The following is a 16273-nucleotide window of genomic DNA, read 5'->3' as shown; positions in this document are numbered from 1 at the left end:
TAGTAAGAACTGAAAGCTGAAAGATGATGAAATAGAACTGATTGCTCAACTCTTGCTTCAAAGTAGAACAGATGCTTACATAGAATGGCTAGATAATAAATTAATACGGCTATTAATAATAACATCAATAAGGACTCACTATTAGTATTGCTTTCTGTAAAAAGGAAACCAACAAACCATAAAGCTTTGCATATCCCTTAGAGTCGGTAAGCTATTCCCACTAGTCGGATAAGTATTGCAAGTATATTGTGTACTCAGGGTTTATTTACTCCTATTGCAGGTAATGTTTGAGGAGTACCATTGTGTGAAGGATTCTTCTGGTGGGCACAGACGGATCCTTGCCGCTAGATGTTTATTTTTATTCCGTTGTTTAATATTCGGCACTCTAACATTTGGCAATGTAATAATTAATCTCTAAGAACTCTGGATGTATGAAATGTATTAAGTATTGTAACTCATTCTCATTATTGGATCCTTAGGGAAAAATGTGGATCTTTCAGGTTCTCTCTTGGGGTGTGCCCGATGGATACCGCCCGCTGTAGCTCGCTTTCAAGGTGCTTAGTGTCTGGTGGAAGACGAGTGCTTCCATAAACGTGTTATTTTGGGGCAGTTCTGCCACATAAATGTTGCACGCATTTTCTATAAATCTAGTCAAAGTTGAAAAAGTTTGACCTATACGCATCCCATAACGACCTCTATTTTGGGATGGAGGTAGTAGCAACGCGCATCCCTCCTACACTCAAACCATTGCTCATCCACGCAGTCCTTCTCGGCTGCCCATCCAATCCTATGTGCAGCTACCAGATGCCTGCCACGTCCGCGCCCACACCCCGCTACGCCTGCTTCCACCCACCTGCCCTATCCACGGCTCCACCCCTAGGGACACCGCGGACCAAGAAATCGCGGCCCCGACATAATAAAAAAAGAGTGAAATCCACTAGAGGTTCTTCATCTTGTCCCGTGTTCTCAAATAGGTCCATATATTTCTTAAAATAGATTTTTGGGTCTCTAAACTTGCTATATGTATCACAGGAAGTCTAAAATGGTTTTGGAACCCTGGGTTTGCACACGTGGCGTCACGCTGCTCTCGCTCGTTAATAGCGTGTGCAGCGGGATCGTCGTCGAGTGGCGCGGGTTCGTGCGCGACCTGTTACAGAGACGAGGCAGCATGACGGGCCATGTGGCCGCCGTTTAAGGGATCACAGGCACATCGCCTATGTCTAGCATCAACATCACGTCGGCGGAGGTGCGGTCAGCGTGGGTCCTGTTTGCGTGTAGCGTCCGTCCAGTTTGTAATGGTTCAGGCGACGACGGCGCTCGCGCTGGCGCAGAACCTCTCCGCGTCCGTGGCGGTGCCCGCGGCGCTAGCACCGTCGGGCATGCACGACTGTGCCAAGCTGCTCGGCATCAGCCTCGCGTAGCCCTACGACGTGCTCATGGGGTCCACGGCCGACGCGGACGGGGCCACGACGTGGCTTAGCGCTGCGCTGATGAACTAGGGCACGTGCCACGACAGCCTAGCCACCGTGCCACTGCCGGACAATCCTGCGGGGAGCGACGCCGTGAGCAGGCAGGTGGCTGCGCTCACACGGTTCGTCAGCACCGTGCTGGCGCTGCACGTCAGGAAGGTCAAGGTCAGGAGCAGTGGCGGCAGCCCACCGTCCATCGAAGCTGCGCTGTCACGTGAAGGCACCACGTTCCCATCCTGGCTGTCTGAGCAGGACAGGAAGCTTCTGGAGTAGCCGTCCCGGTGACCACCAACGACATCATCGTCACGCCAGACGTCGAGCTGGCGCTGGACGGCAGCAGAACGCACACGAGCATCAACGAGGGATACACCACCGACGGCGGATACACCACCTGGTCCTCCACCACAGACCCACAGTCGGTACATACTATACATGGCACATGCACTGATGCACACGGGCATGCATGCATCACAGCATCCATTTGCACGAGCACATACCACGTACCCGCGCTCGCTGTTGTTGTCCGGTGCTCCTGGGCGCAAGGCTTCCAGGATGAAGTGGGCGCGCGTATGTGCTCCTAGAGTCCTAGGCCTCCTATTCGCAGTGCTCGCCGCGGCCACCACGGACGCGAACTCCCCTCCACATGGTGATCGCGGTGCATGGCAGGTCCGCGTGGCGCATAGACGGCGGTGTCCGTGCACGGCGGGTCCGGCGGAGCTATACGGCGGTGTCCGGGTGCGACGCGGGCCCACTGTTCAACACAGTGGTGGGGCTAGGCCTGTCACTGGCACTAGCGCGTGGCGGCGAGCGCGCATCACCTGGTCCCGTTCGTGGTGCCTATGGACACGGCGGCGTACGAGGCATGCGCGGTCAGTCAGGGCACAGTCGCACAGGGCCTTCCGTGGTTGCGTTGAGGAGACAAGGTGGCAGCCACGTGTACAAAATCAGGGTCCAAAACCGATTTGGACGTCTGATGATATATTTAGCAGTTTACAGACCAAAATCTAGTTTTAGAAGTACACATGGACCCATTTAAAAATGTGGAATAAGTTTAAGGACCTATGGTGAATTTCTCAGCTCTAATGAAAAAGATTAAAATGGACCCGTTCACTGCCCTGTGGTGAAGCCGGACGCTACGTCTCACCCTAAGATTTTTTCGGCGCCGTCCCGTACTCATGCCCCCGCCCCCGACCCTCCCCGTCTCCCATGGACGCCGCCACGCCTTCTGGCTCCCGACGCCGGCATTAGGCCACCTCCTCTGCGTGGCCTCCCCGGAGTAGGAAGGGCTCCCGTTGTCCGTGTCGCGCCTCTTCCTTCCTCTCGTTCGACAGAACACGCGCGTGGGGGAGATCGGCCGCGCCTCTTCTTCCCGCACCGCCCGCCGCCAGAGCTCCGGCGACTTTCTCCGGCCATCCGGTGATGGCCGGATCGTGGAGATCCAGACCCCCTCTACTTCCCACACCCCCTTCTTCTTCTTTTTCCACAGCGTTGGGAAAAACGGTCCCTAGGGTTGGGCTGACGCGGCCTGACGGCGGCGCACGGCTAGGGCGATGCTGGGCCTGCTCTTCGCCACCATGGTGGTGGGAGGCTACCTGAAGGGCGACGGAATGTTGAAGGACCTGGGCAAGCTCCTGGCGGAGCTAGGGCGGCCGCGACCTGCTGTGCCGCGTCTGCGTCGTCACCGCGCTCGCCAGTGCGCTCTTCACCAACGACACCTGCTGCGTCGTGCTCACCGAGTTCGTGCTGGAACTCGCCGCCGAGCGCAACCTCCCCGCCAAGTCCTTCCTGCTCGCGCTCGCCACCAGCGCCAACACCGTTGAGAAGCTGCTCACGGATGGGCAAGTTCAAGCATCCAAATTCATGATGCTTTCTGGAAAAACTAAATCTTTGTCTATGTACCTGTCTCTTGTTATTATCTTTTCTCCTGTGCGTAGCGGTGAATGCAGGGCGGTGACTGGAGCAGTGGCTTGATTAAGTGATTGCTACTGCTCTTGCGACTTGCGAGTTGATCTATTCTTGGAGGATTATTTTAGTTTGCTCTTGGATTAGTTTGTGATTGTGCTGATGGGAGTGATGAACTGATGATTAGCTGTGGATTAAAAACTTTTGATTAACAGAATTATAGAAGTTTATTTAAAGTATTGGAGGTACGGCAAAACTTCAATCTTTCAGCTAAGAAATTTTCAATGTTTAAACAATTAAGGAAAGTGTATACGATGAAGCATTTTCCCTTTTGGTTTGAGAATTATAATGATGAAACTGGAATCATATATAAGATGAGCTTACCACAGTAATCTCTGAAGCTGTAACAAATTTTGGCTTGAGAATTAGAATTATGAAACTGGAATCGTATATTTTGTTGTACACTCCCTTTAGTTTCCTTCCCTTTTCCCAGGGGTTAAATCATCTTTGCCTTTTTATTTTGGAAGCAGCTGGTTTGTGATCTGAATATTTGTTTTGAGAAGCATAGTTGGCTGAAACCACCATTCTCTTTCATTTATGCCAATTTGAATCGCACGAAACCTCTTCAGCCACCATGGAACTGAGCTATTGGCCTATTGCTTTGCTTTGTCTAAATAATCGACCCATCTGTAAGTAAGACATCGCTGCTTCTTCTGTGTTTCTTATTAATTAGCTAAACAGGCGAGTGTTTCTTTACAAAAAAAAACTATGGTGTAAAATTATTGCTTACAAGATGTTCAATGAAATATCTATGAGCCAATGTTTTCAGGTAGCCATGGGACCGACCAGAAGACTAATCGCGATTAGTCGTCGACCAGGCCGATTAGTCGACCCTGGTCGTCCATCCGGTCGTCCATATATATATAGACACACACACAAAAGCAAGCATCAAGATTGCATTAGTGTTTAGCTGGTGACACTAATGCAGTCTTGATCTTGACGCACCTGAACAGCAGCACTGCTGCAGTAGCAAAATAACTAACATTTAGCAGACCATAGCAGCCACACAACCAGCATATTACATAACCAAATTAGTTCAGTACAGATAGGCTAAAGTGTTCAACACAAAGTCACAAACATGACATTCAATAGTCCCACATGTCCGCGCCAGTTAAACATGCCAAAAAACGGAGTAACCAAATTGATCGTCCCTGTCCTAGTCGGACGCGATTAGTCGTTGACTAATCGGACGACCAGCTTTCTGGTCGAGCTAATCGAGTCGGTCCTCCTAATCGAATACCAGGGACCGACCAGGACGACTAATCGCGCGATTAGTCGGACGACCTGAAAACATGAGCTCAAATCATGTCAGATGTTAGTTAGAAACCCAACGGCATTAATATCTGTTAGAATAAATATCAGGTTATTGTAAATCAATCACCATTGTTTATTCAAATTCTTCATGCTCTCACGGTGACTTTTAATTATTGGAAATGGTTTTGTAGGTATGTAATGCATAAGGCTTTCCTATCTTTGCCATTTTCCAGTAGTTCGTTTTTTTAATTCACATGTTTTATAGTGCAACTCACCTACCCATGTAGTTCGTTCTTTGGATAAATTTTTGAGTGTAGGTGGTTCATTTGCAACATAAGAGATAATAAATTTATTCAATGTAAGAAAATGTCCAGCACTACCATGACACGATGGACCATTCTTTTTTTATACAAAGAGCTCGTACCAAAATTCCCAACTCTGATATGGTTCATGCTACTAAGACCAATTTTAACGGGTAACAACAAAGCTTTGGCAGAAAATGGAGAAGATGGGATTGCTATGTTGATTCTGTATGCTAACTAAAAAGTTCATGTTTTCTACAGATTTTGCACCTGTAGCTAGGCATGCAGGAATCAGGATTTATTTTATCCAAAGGAGATGAGGTAACTGATGCAATGTTTTTGTGCTGTCTGGAGCGATTGCATTGCTTACTTACATGAATAACATGATGAGTAATGAAATTCCAATTTTATCGTGATGAAGCTATTACTTCAGACTTATACATTCCCTCTAATAGTTGGAACTACTATTCTTCTTGCTTGCCCTGCATATCTTGAGACTGATGCTTTCCTCAATACCAGTCAGACTTGCTTAGGCTTCTAATTTCCTAATGTTAAATTTACCTAACATAAGGTGGCTATTACTCTTCTTCAGATCAAGCAAAAATGTTCAGTTGCGACTTTTCTAATTATTCTCTTATTACTCCATTATTCCATGCTGCTCCGTCTCTCGTAGAATCTTACACTTAGAGCACATCCAATGATTACTAATGTCAAAGCTGCAAAAGCAACACAAATACTTTTTATGTTGCAATGTCAATCTTGTAAATTTCATACATGGCTGTTTAAAATTGGTACAAATGTTCTCAAGTTAGCTCACGGCTTCCATTTTTCTTTTTGTGCAGAGCTTTGGAAAGGAGGAGAAGAAACAACTTACCCAAGATAGTGGGAAATCGCAGCTTGTGGCATCTTCTTATATGAATCCTGCCTCCAAAAGCTGGCCGGCGAGCGTGCCACGTCGCCTGTTTTTCTCGGCCGTTCGATCGGGCACGTGGACGGCCCAGATCGGGCAAGCCGTGGTATTTTTGCAAAAACACCCTCGAGCTTTAGTCGAATCAACCCGCAGTCCAAGCCTCCTCTCAGTTTTGTTTTTAAAAAAGCCCTCGAACTTTACCGAAATCAACCCTCTATCCATCGAATGGAAGAGCAGGAAAAACCCGAGCAAGGCGGCGCGGCGCTCCACCGGTGACGCGGCGCGGCGCCGGACCAAGGGCTTCCCTGCGCCCGTGACCTCGCTGCTGCTTGGGCAACTGCATCTCCCGCATCCCGGGCCTCCGCCTTATCCGGCTGTCGGGCCTAGAGAAGAAAGTAGGCTTCTCCCGCGGCGTCCTCGCGAGATGCCGGCGTCGGTCCTTCCGTCCCCAGCATATGTCCCGAGCATGGCTGTCCCGTGCTGCAGCGGCGGTGTTGCTGGGTTCCATCCTAGTGTCGGACGTGGAGGATGGTGTTCCTAAAGACCGCGGTGGCCAAAAAGAGTAGTTGCATGCTCTGCACTGCAGCTTCATCTCCACCTCGCTAATGACTTATGATTGGCATTGTCAAATCATTATCACTCATCCTTGATCCCTGTGAGTCATAGTTGATTTTTCTTTCTTTTACCTCTCGGTACTGATCTGAGCTCGTATTATGCAGTCATACATGCTAACTGTTTGACATAATGTCTCCCTAGATATACATGCTATGTTGTGTGGATCAACAACATCAAAATCTTTCCTGAATACACTGAAATACACATGGTAGAGACTAGCTAGTCTTGATACTCTGGCTATCTTCGTGGAGTCATTGATTAAGCAAAAGAAAAAGGGTAACAAAAAATAAAAATTCTTTACCTACATGGTGATTCCATGATGCTGAAATACCAGTAGTTGCAATACCATTGTTGCAGCCCCATCTACAAAGATACATTTTCTCAAATGCATTTCAGCAAAACTGGAAGTGTGTTCACATTATATCTGTTAACTATTTAATTATGCAACATAAGATTGGTTTCTACTAATATCTCTAAAATAGTTGAGCCTTTGCATTTTAGTTATGCTATTTCTGAAAATAATAGTACATCCACTTCATCAGTTCCTCAGAAATCAATGCCTACTCACATGTCTTATTGCTTCATGACTAAATTGAAGTCTCACTTACTGTCATTGAACCACAGTACTTTACCACTAAACCATTGTTTCATGATACAATGGAACTGCATTTCAAGTGAAATTGGATTAGTTTGATACTAAAGTTTTTCTGGAAAGTTAAGTTTAATTCTCACCGTATTGCTTTGTTCTACACAAATAATACACCGACTGTCGATAGTCCTCTCCTTTGTATTTCGTAAAATGGTGATTTGTCCAGGACTCATGTTACTGCTTTGCTGCCTGCTCGAACAAGTGCCCCACTGGTACCTACTTAGTATCAAATTTTGAAATGCTAATAAGTTCTCCATATGTTTAGACAAATTTAGTTTTACCTTCTGTTCCCTGTTTAGACTACTTCTACTAAGCACAGCACAATGATATCTCATTTAAACTGGGAACTATGATGTGCTGGTTGTGACATGTTTGCAGGACCTACAATAGTTTTTTCAATTTAGTGGTATCACAAAAGCTGCCTTCTATCTTTTTTTTCTTGGACTTTATATATAGCAGGGGAGACCCCCACCTGCGTTCTATCTATCACTTGCAATATGTCATACAATACCATTCAAAAGGTAATTTATGTCATATAATACTTTCTCTTGTTACCTTTTGGTCTATTAATAAATTATCTTAGAGTAGTGTAGGATATTTGCTGAGATGCCATAGAAAATACTACTATATCCTGATCTGCACGCCTACCATGTTTTCTCTGTTCCAGAGTTCTAAAGATCAACCCAGTTTTTTTTGTGCATTTCACTGCAGTTAAAACTACAAGAGTTAGTAGACCATGCCCTTTTCTCTGGTAAAGCAAGATGTAGCTTTTCTTTCACTTTGAGCAGTGTGCTCATTTGCGGCACTATACTCTGTACTTCTGCTATAGTTTTTTCTTGAGAACATGCAGGAGAGATGCATATATTTGTGTTAAGAATACTGAAAACTAGTAATTGTATCTTTAGATTTGAAAGTTAGTTGCTTTTAGCCTTTTGCTTTTGGTTTATACTAAATTAAATGGCTCAGCATTATTCTGGTTTTGTGTTGCATTAAGACGTGAAGTATTTTCTCCCTATTCCGTACTCTGGATTTAGAATGTCGCGCGTGTGTGTGATTAGTTGCTGATTTAGTTGGAAGCAATGTTGTCCATACTGTGCAATCCATTTGTCAGCTTTCTGCTTAGTAATTGTAAACCATTGCAGATATAAACTGAATGGCAATTACCAAGGTATTGCAAAGAGCCAACTTCTAAAGCAATTCATCAATGTTCCTTCAACAAGTGTAGAACCTAGACGGGGAGCAGTGGTGTGCTGCTCACCAGACAGATCCAATTACAAATGAGTTTGCCCCTAAGGATGGAGCATTGGCAACACTCACCTTCTAATTTCTGTAATTCCAACTGGAAATGCACTCTAATGATTTTCCCTACATATCGGCTTCGTTCATGTTTATCTACAACATTTTTTTTGCATTTTAGCAAGGTTTACATCCAGGGATTCTCAATATCTGGAACTGTGACTCCATGCTCGAATGTGAAACCCTTGATGCACTTTACTGTTTACACATTTGAACGGTGTGGTTTCAAGATATACCAGTTGAACTCTTTCCATCGATGTGCTAGGTCATGAGGAGGTATGTTATCATATCTTGTAGCGCTAATCTAAATAAACAAAAACAATACATTACTCTGGTGTATAATCCGTATTAACTTTAATTTGCTATAATTTGCTTATTTCCAAGGGTGCTTAAAATTATTTGCTCTTCACTGATTGCTAATATGTCTCTTGCAATGAAATGTTCCTGTTTACTAACCATCAATTCGAGTACTGGTGCTTTCAAAGCACAAACGTTGTCACCTTTTCCATCATACTAAGAATATACTAAACAAATATTGCCAATACTGTACTGGAACACTGGGACAGCATAAGCTAGCGCGGCAACGCCGCGCCCTATGTTTTCTAGTCTTTCTATATGAATCCTGGGTCCAAAAGCTGGCCGGCCAGCATGCCACGTCGCGGCCTTTTCGCGGCCGTTCGATCGGGCGCGCGGACGGTCTAGATTGGGCGAACCGCGGTCTTTTTACGAAAAACCCCTTATAGTTTTTGGAAATCAATCCGCGCTCCAGAGGCCCTCTCAGAATATTTTTCAGAAAGCACCTCATATTATTTTGAAATCAACCCGCAGTCCCGCAGGCGAGCGCGGGCCGCGGGGCAGACCCGCCGCCCTCCGCTTCTCCCTTCCTTTCTCCCTCGCGCCTCCCCCTGCCTCCAGCGTCTGCTCCGCCCCTCCCTCGCGCCGCACTTTTCTCCGCTCGGCGTCCTGTCCGCCCAAGGTCAGGTGGCGTCCTCCCTTCCTCCCCAGGCGGCAGTGGGCACGAGGCGGCGGCGAGGTGCGTGGCCGCCACCTTCCTCTCTCTCTCTCTCTCTCTCTCTCTCTCTCTCTCTCTCTCTCTCTCTCTCTCTCTCTCCCACTCTCACGACATGGCGCCGCACCGCCCGGCCCCGACCACGACGGCCGCGCAAACTTCAGTTGTTGTCTCAGGCGGCCGAGCTCCAGGTACCCTTCCTGTTGCCCCTCTCCACCCCATCCGGTGCTTCTACTCATGGTGCAAAGGGGCCCCCTCCCACGCAGGCATAGATCTTGTGGGGGGCAGCGAGGACGGGGCCTGAATCGATGGGCGCGGCGATGGCAATGCGTCGTTGGAGGTCGAAATCTAGAGCTGCACCTGCTCTGCATCTACAGAGTGAGCTCATGCTCCTCGGCTATGCACTCGCTGGTGACGGTTCTGTGGATCCAGATCCGCGACATGATGAGGCAGTCCTCCAGCGCTTGAGCCCGTAGGGGATGGTCGGCATCAACCTCAAAGCCAAGTAGTGTCACTCCAGCTCCAAGCACGACGTCCCTTTGCCTGCCTGCGATTCTTGCTTGGGAGGTAACTTTCACTAGTCTGCATAGTCATTTTGTCTGTTGCCAAATGCAGTTGAAGCCCCCATGGCACGAACGGCAGTATATGTTCGATGAAATGCGTCTGATACATGATGTTTCTATTTGCCAAAATTTAAAAGGTTTGGTCTTTAACAACTTCTGTTTTTAGATAAACATACCTCTCTTTTGTACCTTAGGACTGATTCCTTAGCTAATCCAAGTGTCTCTATGATGCTGATTTCTGTCGAGTGCTCCTACTGTATTACCCTTAGCATTTGCTTGAATTTACATGTCACATCAAAATAGAATAACATGAGATACAGGAAACACCTGTAAGCAGCTACTGTCCAGAGAGGGGAAAGGAAAAGCATGAATGCCCATTGCTACTTGTCATTCTTATTCAGGTTCTGAAATATAGTGGTAATATTTATCTACAACCTTAATCGCAGACTGCTGCAGACCTTGACCCAGTATAAACCCACCTGGTGGCTCTACAACCAGAACATAGAGGAGTGCTACAAAGAAAAATGTAGCCTTCACCACCACAATATTATCTACTTATTTCCTTCCGTAATACATGTTGACTATGGAAAACCAATGCTTTCCCCTTTGTATTAATTATTATTTATGTTTCACATGTTTGTTTTTTCCTCCTACATTTTATCACATGCTATGAGCCCTTCGCTACCATTGACTGTCATCCATTGCTCATCATACAGTGCTCTCTCTGATAGCCCTTCAATGCTCAAAGGTTCACTTGTTATTAGCGAAGACCACCGTACCAAGCAAGCAAGGTCAGCCAAGGTCGTGCCTTCATATGCGTACCAATCGCATCTTGTATACTGTTGGAAAGAACTGCTTCAGTTTTAGTCCACTGAATACTTTTATAAATTGCTTGGCTACTAATCGTGTCTTCCTTTCTTATTAGTATCAAAGATCTGCTTTAGTACAGGATGTTACTTTGGATTAGTATTCACAACTGACAGAATATGTCATTGGACAGAAACAGAATCCTATGGGCTGTCGTTGGACAGAACCCTATGGCTGCAAGACTACGTATGTACTTGAACAGATTGTCTCAGTGTTACTTTTGGTATGTACTGAAATAGATGGTCTCTGTGTTATTTTTTATCCAACGATACAATATAGCCTGCTATTTCATCAGTTGGATATTGTAGCTAGATAATAGCTTTATGTTCTTTAATTAGCTCAGCTCATACCGTTGGTCAATTTCATTTACCAACAACCTCGATCGGGCCGGGCGCAGCGCCGCCATCTCGGGAGCGAGAGAGATAGAGGACCGGCGCCCGGAGCTCCGTCTCTCTCCATCTCTCTCTCTCTCTGTCGGCAAAACGGAGGGGATGACGACGATGCCGTTTGCCGCCTCCTAAGCCGCGCCTAGCGCTGCCGCAGAACCGGCACCCCTGGCCGCCGGAGATACTGCCGCCGGCGCTGCGCCCTGCTCTTCTCCCTTCCCTAATTCCCTCTGTTCCCTCCCTCTCCCTCTCTCTGTCTCTGTCCGGGGGGCTCTGCCGGACGAAGAGGATGAGGAAGACCGAGTCTGACTGAACGGAAGCCAGTACCGAGCGCCCAACCAAGTCACTCGGCCCAATAGCAGCAGGCCATCTCGCCCTGTGGACCCCGCACGTCATTGGCTGTGCTCTCCTTGGTTTCCGTACATGCAACAATATTTATATCTCCATATAAATTTATTACGAAAATAACTTCAAAAAAACTACATACAAATTTATTATGCGATTGAATATAAAAAATGCCGAATACGACATGATTGGATGTCAAGATCATAAATATGTGATTTAAATATTCGGATACAAATACGGTATCGGATGTTGCATATTCGGACTCAAATACGGACGAATTAAAATCCCTCTAAATAGATTTGGTCTCAATACGATCGAAAAATATCCATACCGTTTTCATGGCTGGCTGGCCACAACATGCTGTCGCGCAGCAACGCCGCGCGTACTTTCTAGTCTCTGTATAAGAATGCTGCTTCCAAAAGACGGACAGCGGATCGAGCCACGTCGCCCGCAAGCCCTCCAGCCGTCAGATCCAGCCAAGACGCCATATGGACCGTCCGATCTAGGTTGTAGCGAGTCTCACACCCGTTAAACCGTCAACCCGGGCGGTCGCGAATCCTCGCGAACCCGCTCGCGGGCGCCTTCTCGATCTGTCTGCGGTGCGTTTCTCTCCTCCAGTCCTCCCACCGCCGTCCGCCTCCTCCGCACCTCCCTCCTCCCGGAGTGGGCGGCGGCCAGCGGCCCCAGCGCGGGCGGGGTGCGGGCACCGTCAACCCCGGCTGTCCCGCTAAGCCGTCAACCCGGACCCACGCCGCCGGCCATGCGCACGGCCCGTCTGGCGCGCGTCCGTGCGACCCTTGCACCAACGAGATTTTCCCCTTCTTCCCCACGGGAGCAGAGAAGAGCACGCGCTTGGCACTGCCGATTCCCGCCAGGGGAAGAGCGGCCGGTGGTGATGGAGCCTGCCCAGGGCCCTCGCGCACCTGCGCGACCATGGGCACCGCCAACTGTGCCCGCGCGGTTTGGCGGCGGCGGTAGCCCATGAGGAGGAGGCCGCTCGCGGGCGACCCCCACACCTCCCTCCTCCCGGTGCGGGTGGAGGCCCCAGCGGCCCCGGCGCAGGCGGGGTGCTGGCGCGGCGGCCCTAGCCACTCCAGTCCAGGCCACCCCGGCGTCGGATGAGGCTCCAGCGACCCTGTCAGCTCTTGCCCCCGCCTTGAGCTCAGTCGTTCCTCCATGGCTAGCCGCAAGTGATGTTGGCATGGATTGCGTCGACAATGGCGGTGGCTAAGTGGCGTCGTTCTCAGCTGGATGAACGCCGCCGTGATTTACAGCCAAAATCCATGGCGTCCGTACCTCGCTCTCCTGCAGCAATGGACTACCACTCCCCTCCTCCAGGCAATGAGGCAACCGCCAGATTTGGCACTGATCCAAGCTGTGAAGGTGAGGCCCAGGTTTGCCTCCGTCCCATGCTGTGATTTATCCCTCTCCTCTCCTATTGCTTAGGATTATTCTCCTCATATGGACTTTATTGTAATGCTATTAGAAAGCATTTGTATTCAAATATTTTCAGGGAGGAGAAGGGAGACGAAATGATTAGTTAGCTCCTAGATGTGCATTGATTGAGTGGGAGAGATTTCGTAGTTCTGAATTATGCAGTGCTCAGTGTTATCGTTCAGAAACGATTTCTAACCTTAAGCCCAAACATGCGTAATCTGAACCTGGTTTGGGATTTGTAATGGTATTTTTGGTTACGCTACCGTTTTATCAAAATAGAATTTGTACCAATGCTACATTTCATTCACTCTCGAAATTGCTTTTATTCACTATGCTATAAGATAAAACAGGAAAAATAAGAAAAGCGGCGAATGCAATAAGGTATTCTTTTCTATGCATTTGGTAGAGGAAATATTCAGGCTTTTAGCACATCTAAACTACCCTATAATTAATTGAGCAACTTTGTTAGCCCATGTTGCAGTAATCTCCTATCACAAGATCATGTCTTTTTTATGGTTCTTGGGTCCAAATTTGTTTAACCGTGGCGTTCCTTTCTCTCTTCAGGAAGAGTAGAAGGGACGAAAAGAAGACAGCGCTGCCAATCAGCCAGCCCATGACAAGGTTAGGATGCGTGCTAGCTGTTCTTGCTCTCTGGCATTTCTTGAAGGCTTTGGTTTGATCGGGTATTGCTTCCATTGTTCATGAAATTTGCCGCCTGCTTGGCGAGCAGAGCGCAACCTGAATGTCAACCAATCTAAACTGATTCAGCACCTGGAGTTGATCAACAGAAAGAATCAGTCGCGATGCCACCGTTGATATCGACGTGGAACTCTACAAGCTGGTCCGCAATAGTGATAGTGACATCGACATTGTATTTGCACTTCTAAATTCTGATTATGCTCTTGCTCAGAAAGGTATGGGTTTACAAAGAAAATAAGGCAGTTCATTGTCTGACAATGCTTATCTTGTTTCTTTTTTTGGTAGATAATCCCAAATCATGAATTTTGAGCTTTTAGATGAATATCTCGAATGTGCAGATGTTTTATATATAATGTGCTTATAAGAATGAACAAGTTCCTTGCAAAACTGAATAAATTAGACCAGAAACCTGTAAGGATCATTCAACTTCAGACAAGAATCTTAACTGCAGTATGGTATAATGTGGAAATGCATGCCTAACATTGATTAGTATCTTTTATGCACTACTTTAAGCAACTCATCCAAAGAACAAAAATGTCAATATGTTTTCAATCGAGTGATATTGTCATAGCACATTAGTCCACCTCACAGCCTCAGTTGTCATGTGCAACACATTGGAAAGTTATGCTACGGCTACGCTAAAATTATCACTGCATGATACTTGTACGATTGGACTGACAAACAAAACAAATCTTCAATCAGTGTTGTTAGCTCCAACTTCAAGGCCCATTATAAAAAATTTACAGAAAAGGGGATATAAAGCTACCTCGCGATGAACTTCCCTACATCTTGCATACACATAGGTAATAGCTTAGACATCTATTCCTTTTATTTTGTGCTTATACTGATTCATATGGATTCTAAACCGGCAAGAAAGAGCTCTTGCAGGACAACCTACCGTGCTCCCCTAGGTCAAACCCTGGACAGCAAAAACACCCTCTTTGCCGGTAAATTCCAACAGCGAGGCCAGGTCAGGGTCCATCACATATCTCAAGGTCCCAGCAGTAGAAATAGAACAATAATCACAGAAGCTCGTTTAAATTTGTTATCTCTATATAAGAGAAAAAATGTGCACCAAGACCTACCAAAATTTAATCCAATTGAAACTCAACTCATCTTTATTTGAAACCTTCTAATTTTCTAAACCAACAAGTGAAAAATAAAAAGGTAAATAAGTAATAAAAAAAAGCATCTCTGGCTAGATCAGGTTATAGCTTAAGCTCCATCATCACTTTCGGTTCCACACGATATTAGCAAAGTTCCCTTGCACATGAGACAAATGTATCACGCTTATCCTATTCTCCGATCTCCATAGTTCTGATTGAGTAAACCAAAAGTATACTGCCCATAATTGAAACGCAGTATTGGCATACAACAAAAAAAAAAGCATATTCTGATTGTTTTCCCCTGTTACACACTTGCAGCGACTATTCAACAAGCAGGAACATGAAAATAGAAGACAAGACTTGGAACAGAAGGGTTATATAGCTATTGCATGCTGCAGTCATTATATATATAGGAGTTCTAGCACCTTTTGTGTATCTCCATGTGGGGCCTCGTGGTGTCCGTCGTATATACTGCAATATACACAAAATCAGATCAATGAGATGTTGACATGTCTTCTTTGGTTATCACGAGTTCTTATGAATCGCTATACTATCTAGGCCTACCACGTATTCTGAACTTCCTTTTATCTATTCAAGTCAATATAGCCATTATACTTTCTTGAGAATGATTTCCTCAACCAAGCTATACACAATGTGTATGGAATCTGGTCCTGTTCGCTTGCAGCGGCTGGCTGAAGTATCGTAGGCTGGTGCTGGCCCGACACAGGATCATCCGCACTGTGGCAGAACCTCCTAAATTATAGGGCCCACATGCACCTGTCACTGTCCAATGATCTCTGACAACTATGCATATGTTCCCGGTAACTTAAGAAGACTGTCGGGTGTCCTCGGGGAACCCCGAATCATCCACGATTTCCGAGCAGGATCCCATTACAGAGTCATTACAGTATTACAACATTTATTCAAATATCTACATTAGAGTAAATTAGCGGAAGTCTTACAATAACTTAGTTTACAAAACAGTAGTTTCAAATCTTACAAACTAAGCTCGATAATTATTACAAACCATAGTAGTAGTGGAGTGGCATTAGTAACATTATACAAACACACAATATAAGTATCCTGCCCAAGGATCACACATTCACTTATCGTCATCGACCTGAACAACAGTCATGCAGCACGGTCCAAAATAGACCTGCTCATGAGGCTCACCTACAACGAGGGTCAACGAACCCTAAGTACAAAAGTACTCAACAAGACTTAACCGGAATAAAAACTAAGAAGATTCAAGAATGCAGGCTCAGGGATTCAAGGTAGGGCTTTAGCAATAATTAAAGTTCTTTTGCATAAAAGCTTTTTAACAAAATTCTTTATATCAACATTTTTATCTTCAAAAAGATCACATACAAAGCTGACACGATCCGTAATGAGATCATGAAACTT

At 46.3% G+C, this 16273-nt stretch overlaps 1 long non-coding RNA gene and 1 pseudogene across 3 annotated transcripts; both read left to right on the top strand.

Annotated features, from left to right (window-relative positions):
• Positions 1-2655: 2655 nt before the first annotated feature.
• On the top strand, positions 2656-11686 carry LOC136528165 (uncharacterized). Of its 3 annotated transcripts, none has more exons than XR_010776993.1 (3): positions 2656-5308; positions 5830-9490; positions 9631-11686. It is a non-coding gene; the product is annotated as an uncharacterized lncRNA (long non-coding RNA). The 3 variants fall into 3 exon arrangements; XR_010776991.1 differs by having other exon boundaries at positions 5830-9657; positions 9733-11686; XR_010776992.1 differs by having other exon boundaries at positions 5830-10033; positions 10746-11686.
• A 520-nt stretch (positions 11687-12206) lies between these two features.
• On the top strand, positions 12207-15152 carry LOC136539414 (uncharacterized; annotated as a pseudogene).
• Positions 15153-16273: the final 1121 nt, after the last annotated feature.

Source organism: Miscanthus floridulus, chromosome 2, assembly GCF_019320115.1.
Source record: "Miscanthus floridulus cultivar M001 chromosome 2, ASM1932011v1, whole genome shotgun sequence".
Lineage (NCBI taxonomy): Eukaryota > Viridiplantae > Streptophyta > Magnoliopsida > Poales > Poaceae > Miscanthus > Miscanthus floridulus.
The sequence above is the reverse complement of the archived record's forward strand: the minus strand, read 5'-3'. Positions and strand labels throughout refer to the sequence as shown.